This window comes from Sapajus apella, unplaced genomic scaffold, assembly GCF_009761245.1.
Source record: "Sapajus apella isolate SASKATOON/1434 unplaced genomic scaffold, GSC_monkey_1.0 scaffold41, whole genome shotgun sequence".
Taxonomy (NCBI): Eukaryota; Metazoa; Chordata; class Mammalia; order Primates; family Cebidae; genus Sapajus; species Sapajus apella.
Window position 1 is genome coordinate 1,466,848 of NW_022436981.1, and position 7,145 is coordinate 1,473,992.

Genomic DNA, 7,145 nt, shown 5'->3' on the forward strand with positions numbered 1-7,145 from the left:
TATGCATTGCTTGTGGTGGTAGTTACATGGGTCTATACACTGAACTATACATTTAATTGGTAAATTTTTATATATAAACTATACCTTAATAAATATATTTAAAACTAAAAGAACTAGAAGAAATTTTTAAAATTCTAAGAAATTCAACTTCTATTTCTAGTAACATGGTAAAGTAGGTCTCAGGTTTGAAACTTCCCACTCAAAACAACTAAAATGCTGGATCTAACAGAGGAAAATGTCTCCTTGAATGCGTGTATGAATGAGTTGGGAAGAAAGTGAGGAATGTTCAGACAAGAAGCTGCATAAAGGCAGAAAACCAGAGAGAAAGACCACTGAAGCAGCTTTCACTTCTAGAGGGTTCCCAGACCAGGTGAACTGGAGCACTGGATTTTGAGACCCCTGGATCAAAGCCATGGTCTAAAGTAGGGATTCTAAAATAAGACACCCCTAATAAAGCTAAGACCTTAAAAGACTACACCCATTGTATACATGTTAATTAGAAACAAACCTGCTGTTTTATCTGGCCCAAAGAGCCCATTCGTCAGCCTCTGGTCTTTTGGCCTAAGTTTGGCTCAGATGAGAATTGGGTGTGCCAAGCTTTAATTCTCTATGTAAATGATAAAACCCCATCCTCATAAGAGGAGATGGGTTAAGCTCTTTGTTGGATTAGTGAATTAACCCCATGTTTCCCCTTAAAGAGAGAGAGAAAAAAAGAGCATAGTAAAGAGCCCTCACCCAGTGAAAAGCCCTGGGATCCCGTAACATGCTCCTCCCACCCCCATACATCTCACAAAGTCAAGGACAGGGAGATCAGGGGCAACCAGAAGGCTGGAGGAAAAGGAATCTGGGGATCATGAAGGAGCTAAACCCAGTGGTCCCTTAAATCTTTATCCAAACTTAAGGAAAGGATTATTAGAACAATGTAAGAAGGACATTGAAAATTTCCCCATTTCTTCTAAACAGTAGATGTCTAATATGTACCCTCTGAGAGAATTCCCTGTGGGACAGGGAGAAGCTGAATTTGTGAGTGTGCCTCTAACAAGTACTGAGATTAGGAATTTTAAAAAGGAAATGAGGCCACTTGTGAAAGAGCTCCTCAGTTTGGCAGAGCAGTCTAGATCAATTTTTAGGACCCAATTTTAAGACCCAAACTTGGGCTGAGATGATGTCAATCATAAATATATTCTGTTTACTGGGGAAGAGAGGGGAATGATTAGAAAGGTAGCCATGACCGTTTGGGAGAGACAGCATCCTCCTGGGCAAGGAGTCCTGCTAGCTGAGCAGAAATTCCCAAATGCAAATCCCAGATGGGACAATAACCCCAGAGATCAGGCCCAAATGCAGGACCTAAGGGAACGAATAATTGGAGGATGAAAAAGTCCACTCCTACAACACGAAATGTCTCAAAAGCATTTGAGATCCAACAAGAAAAAGCGGAGACTCCCTCTGCTTTTCTGCAGAGGCTCAGACATCAAATGAGAAAGTATTCAGGATTAGATCCAGAGGATCCAGTAGGACAAGGCCTTTTAAAGGTTAATTTTGTGACTGAAAGCTGGCCTGATATTACTAAGAAACTGCAAAAGATTGATGGATGGAACGAAAACCAATTAAGGAATGACTGAGGAAAGGTCAGAAGGTTTTTGTAAGAAGAAAGGAAGAAAGAGAAAAAGTAAGAGAGAAAATCAGAAGGGGAAAAGGGAGGAAACAGCAAATGTAGAGGGCCAGAGAGAGAGAAAGAGTTAAGCCGCTGACCTTGAAGGCAAGGGAGAGCCAGTGCAAAGCTGTGTGTGTGGGAGTCACCGGACTAAGTAGCTGTGACAGGGTGGACAGTGTAAGACACTGTACAGGTGCCTGGTATTCAGAGAGAGAGACAGAGCTGTCCATCTTTGCAGACAGACAGTGGAGAGCCAGGGCACAGCATGGCTCAGCTTGTGCCCGGAGAGAGAAAGAGAAAGAAACTGAATATGAGGGAGAAAGGAAACAGGGGATGACAGAGAGAGAGAAATAGAAGGAAAAAAATGAGCGACAGAGAGAGACTGGAAAAGACAGAGATCAAAGAGAGACACAGAAGGTGAGACTAGGGAGAAAAATAATGTAAAAGGAAGAAAGAGTACAAGAGGAAGTGAGAGGCTGTGGAGAGATTGGCAGGGCTGGGGGAAGGTTCTAGAGGCTCAAGCAGCAAGGAGGTGCAGGGAAAGGGTGCAGTGCGGCCTTTGAGGAGGAACAGAGCCCAGGAACTGGGCTTTGCAAGTGAGAAAGGGATGTGGAAGAAAGTTAGGATCAGGCTGCTTGAGGAATAATGGGTTGCCTACAACAAAGACCAGATGGCAGGCCAGGCACAGTGGCTCACACCTGTAATCCCAGCACTTTGGGAGGCCGAGGCAGGCAGATCACGAGGTCAAGGGATAGAGACCATCCTGGCCAATGTGGTGAAACCTCATCTCTACTAAAACTACAAAAATTCTCTGAGCATGGTGGTGCGTGCCTGTAGTCCCAGCTATTCAGGAAGCTGAGGCAGGAGAATCACTTGAACCCAGGAGGTGAAGGTTGCAGTGAGCTGAGATCTCACCACTGCATTCTAACCTGGGCGACAGAACAGGACTCCATTAAAAAAAACAAAAGCAAAAACAAAACAAAAAAACAGGTGGCTGTTTATTGGGAGGTGGTAGAGAGGATTCAGGTTATGGAAGGGTAAATGGATGAGATGACCATTAAGGTTTTGTTGTTGTTTTACTGAAAGGCTGTAAGTCCACCAGGAGCAGCTGTCAGTAAGTCTGCAGAAGGGCTGGGGAGGCTACATAAGGAAGATCAGAACTAGGGTTGCAAACTCGAAGGACTGCCTGCCCACAAATGATGAGAGAAGGAGGGCTGCAGGGCTGGGTGGGGGCTATGGCTAACTGAAGAGGGCACACCTGTTAAAGGGGCCGCAGCTGCTCGGCTGTTCTTACAGTGCCGACCCTGGGTTACCAAATTGTCTGCTTTGTCAGAGGCCAGAATTCTGACTTTTTATGTGAAATAGGATTTTTAAATGCTGGTGATCAGTAAAAAAAAACTTTAAAACCCAATATAGGCGAAAGAGGATGCCAGTTTGCAATCCCTGAAGTAGAGAGGGCTTGTGCTGGGGAGAAGTCCACCAAGATGCTTTGAGATGGGACATATGAAAGTTCTGTTTCCCAGAGCAGGGCTGGGCCAAGGGAGGACCCTTGCAGCTGAGGAGGAGAAAAAACACTGAGTCCCCTCCCAGGGTGGGACAAACCAGAGACCCTTTGCAGTTGCTGGGTCACCAGTGGAGGTGGCATGAAATATAACAGTGCAGCTCCTGGCCTGCCAGGGAGATGGATGATGCCTTCGAAGCAAAGAAAGAAGAAGGGAGCCCGGAGCCAGGGATGCCTTTGCCAATGAGAGTGCCCATCAGGGAAGGTGCCACAGGCTGGCACCTCTTCAAACCAGCAGCTCTTGGCCCAGAGCCAGACCCAGCAGGGCCTGGCCAAAGGCACCCTGGGAGGCCACCTGGTCAGTCCTTTGCCTCCCCAAATTCCTCCTGGGGTCAGTGGGCCCTGGGGAGGTGCCTAATCTAACTCCATCCAGTTTCTTACGGAAAGGAGAAGAGAATAAGAAGGCATCAGATCATAACTGTTTAGATTGTTTAGATATCCTAGAATATCAAACTAAAGTTAAATCAGACCTTAAAGAAACTCCACTGCATGATGGAATAAGGCTGTTTATGGATGGGTCATCCTGAGTAATAGATGATAAAAGACACAATGGCTATGCTGTCATTGATGGAAACAAACAATCCTATGTGAAAAAGTTAGACTACCCAATCAATGGTCAGTCCAAACTTGAGAATTATATTCTTTTTTTTTTTGAGACAGAGTCTCACTCTGTCACCAGGCTGGAGTGCAGTGGTGCAATCTCAGCTCACTGCAACCTCCGCCTCCTGGGTTCAAGCAATTCTTCTGCCTCAGCCTCCCGAGTTTCTGGGACTACAGGCGCACACCACCACGCCCAGCTAATTTTTGTCTTTTTAGTAGAGATGGGGTTTCACCATGTTGGCCAGGATGGTCTTGATCTCTTCATCTCGTGATCTGCCCCCTTGGCCTCCCACAGTGCTGGGAATTACATGCTCTTAACCAGGCCCTAAAGCTCCTAGAAGGCCAAGAAGGCACTGTATACTAATTCCAAATATGCCTATGGAGGAATACACATCTTTGGAAAGATCTGGACAGAGTAAGATCTAATAAATAGCAGGGAGAAAGAACTGGTACCTGAGGAGCTGGTCAAACAAGTTTTGAAAAGCCTCCTGCTTCCAGCAGAGATAGCCATCGTTCATGTAAATGGCCATCAGAGAGTAAACACTATAGAAGTTGTAGGGAACAGGCTTGCAAATGAAGCTGCTAAGCAAGACTCCCTGGAGGAAGAAGTTAGAAAGACTGTTTAGTTCAATCCCAGATATCCTTAAAGTAACATTAAGACCTTAGTTTCCTTAAGAGGAGGAGGAAGAACTGGGCAAGATAGGGCCACTCAAACTGAGGATGGGAGATAGATGTCCCTACTGGGAGAGAAATGATAAACAAACCCCTTAGGAGAGAACTTCTGCCCATAATGCATAAGGGAAGTCATAGGGGTCCCCAGGCCATGTGCGGCGCAATACTCAAAAATTACAGTGTATAGGGATTTATACCCTTGCTAAACAAGTGTGCTGGGGTTGTGCAACCTGCCAAAAAATAAATTAACAGGTAGTTAGAAAACAGACTACTGGAGGAAGACCTCCTGGGTTCAGGCCATTTCAAAGCATTCCTGTATTTAGGCAAAACTACTGACCTTCCTACTATGGAAACAAAAGACCAATTTTTAAGAAATTATATACTGGCCATATCCTCCACCTTGTCTATTAGAAGACCAGCTCCCAATAGATCAGCACGGATTCAATGTCTCTCAGAGTGATTGAGTGGTCGGTAAAAGAAAGACAAGGAAATGGTTTTCCTTAAAGCTGGGTCCAGGGTAGACACTACATAATGCTGCTCCATGAATGTCTAAAATCCCCCTGAAAACCTCAGTTTTTTATTATGGTCTTTCAATAGGGGAGGGTGAGTGAGATTACATAACACTGTGGCAATGATCATACAAAAAGAATACATTTGCAAAACTGGTACACGAAGATCACAATGTCAGCATAGAAACCATACACCTTAGCAAGAATAGAGGTTAAACATAAACTTGGCCGGGCGCGGTGGCTCACGCCTGTAATCCCAGCACTTTGGGAGGCCGAGGTGGGTGGATCACGAGGTCAAGAGATCGAGACCATCCTGGTCAGCATGGTGAAACCCCGTCTCTACTAAAAATACAAAAATTCAGCTGGGCATGGTGGCATGTGCCTGTAATCCCAGCTACTCGGGAGGCTGAGGCAGGAGAATTGCCTGAACCCAGGAGGCGGAGGTTGCGGTGAGCCGAGATCGCGCCATTGCACTCCAGCCTGGGTAACAAGAGCGAAACTCCGTCTCAAAAAAAAAAAAAAAAAAAAAAAAAAAACCATAAACTTATAACTATCAGCAAGAATACATGGGGCTCACAGCTGCAGGGGGAACAGGATCTGATACAGGACAACCAGCCTGACCACAAAACTGCAAGAGGGGGGAGACCCCCATGCAGGCCTGGAGGAGCAGCGGGAGAAGAAAGACTTTCACATCCTTATCTCCACCACAGAGGTTTTTCCTCAAGACAGATGCCCTTCATGCATCCTTTTATAGGCTCACAATTTCTTCTTGTTATTTCAGATAGCTTGGGTTTTGCCAATTCTTTCAGAAGCTTAGGGTCGCTCAGACACCACCGAGAGGTCCACAGTGTTCCCAGCACTTGTCGTCCCTTAAGTTAAAAAGACTTCTAACTCAAACCCTACCTCTTGAATTCACAGGTCACCACTTCCAGGCTGGCAACTTGACTCGGTGCTAAATAAGACTTGGAAGAAGACAAGCTCCACCCAGGCTGGGAAGGTTCCTATCAAGTGCTCCTGATCACAGAAGCCGCAGGAACAGCTGAACGGGGATGGACACATACTCGGGTCAAGAGACTGGTAAACGAACCCCCAGAGGAAGGGAAAAGGGTGAATGGGAAGTGTATAGATCACCTAAGGAACACTTAAAGCTAACTTTAAGAAAAACCTAAAAGGAAGCTATAAGCAGGCTCCGTCATCAGGGGTGGATATGGTTAGGATTAATCCTAACACAAGAGGTGAAAAGAGACCTAAGTATTGACTAGGGCCCAGTACTAGGGGTGGAAAGTAGGGAATATCCAAACTAATAATCAACTAAGACCTCCACCCCTGCACCCCAACTATAAAATTTAATGCCTGACAAGTCTTACCTTGTGGGCATTTAGGGAACCAAAGACAATTGTCACGAGCAGGTAAATATCTATGTCCTAAAACAGACCGTTATTGGGCCCTCTCAGAAAAGCCCTGTGCTAGCTGGAATCAGGTTTGGTGGCCCACTCAATATCAAAGCTAGGTGAGTCATTCTTCCAAAGACAAACCCTTAAAGAATAAAATACATTTGTATAAGGGCCCTACGCCACCTAACTGTAGAAATTTAGAATGCAGTCCTCTATTAATTACCGTCAACAACCCAGGAGCCTTGGAGGTATGGATTAGGAATAGATATCTCAGGAAGGGATGCCGTGGAATGGTCCGCTCTTAGGCTGGTCATCAACTCCACCCCGAGCCCACCCAGGATTACTATCACTCCTGGTCCCACTACTTCCTTTAACCCACCAGACAATAACTGTAAGAGAACAAAAATAATTAAGGTAACTGACTTGAGGCAGACTTTAGAAATTAAGACTAGATATGGGGATGTAAATGCCTGGATTAAATGGGTCAGATTTTCAGTACTAGCTCTTAAAAAGAGTGACCGTTACTGCATGCTCTGCTGGGCAGCCTCGGGCACAGGCGGTTCCATTTCCCTAGGATGGACTATCAATCCCCATGAAATGCATTGCATGTTGGCTCTATCCCGGGACAGGAATGCATGGGGGAATAAAACTTACAAAAGTCTATCATTGCTGTTTCCTGCCTTGCAGGGATCAGACCCTAGAGCATCCCCTCGTTCTCCATGGGGAATCTGAACCACTCCTCTCGCCTCTGTAGG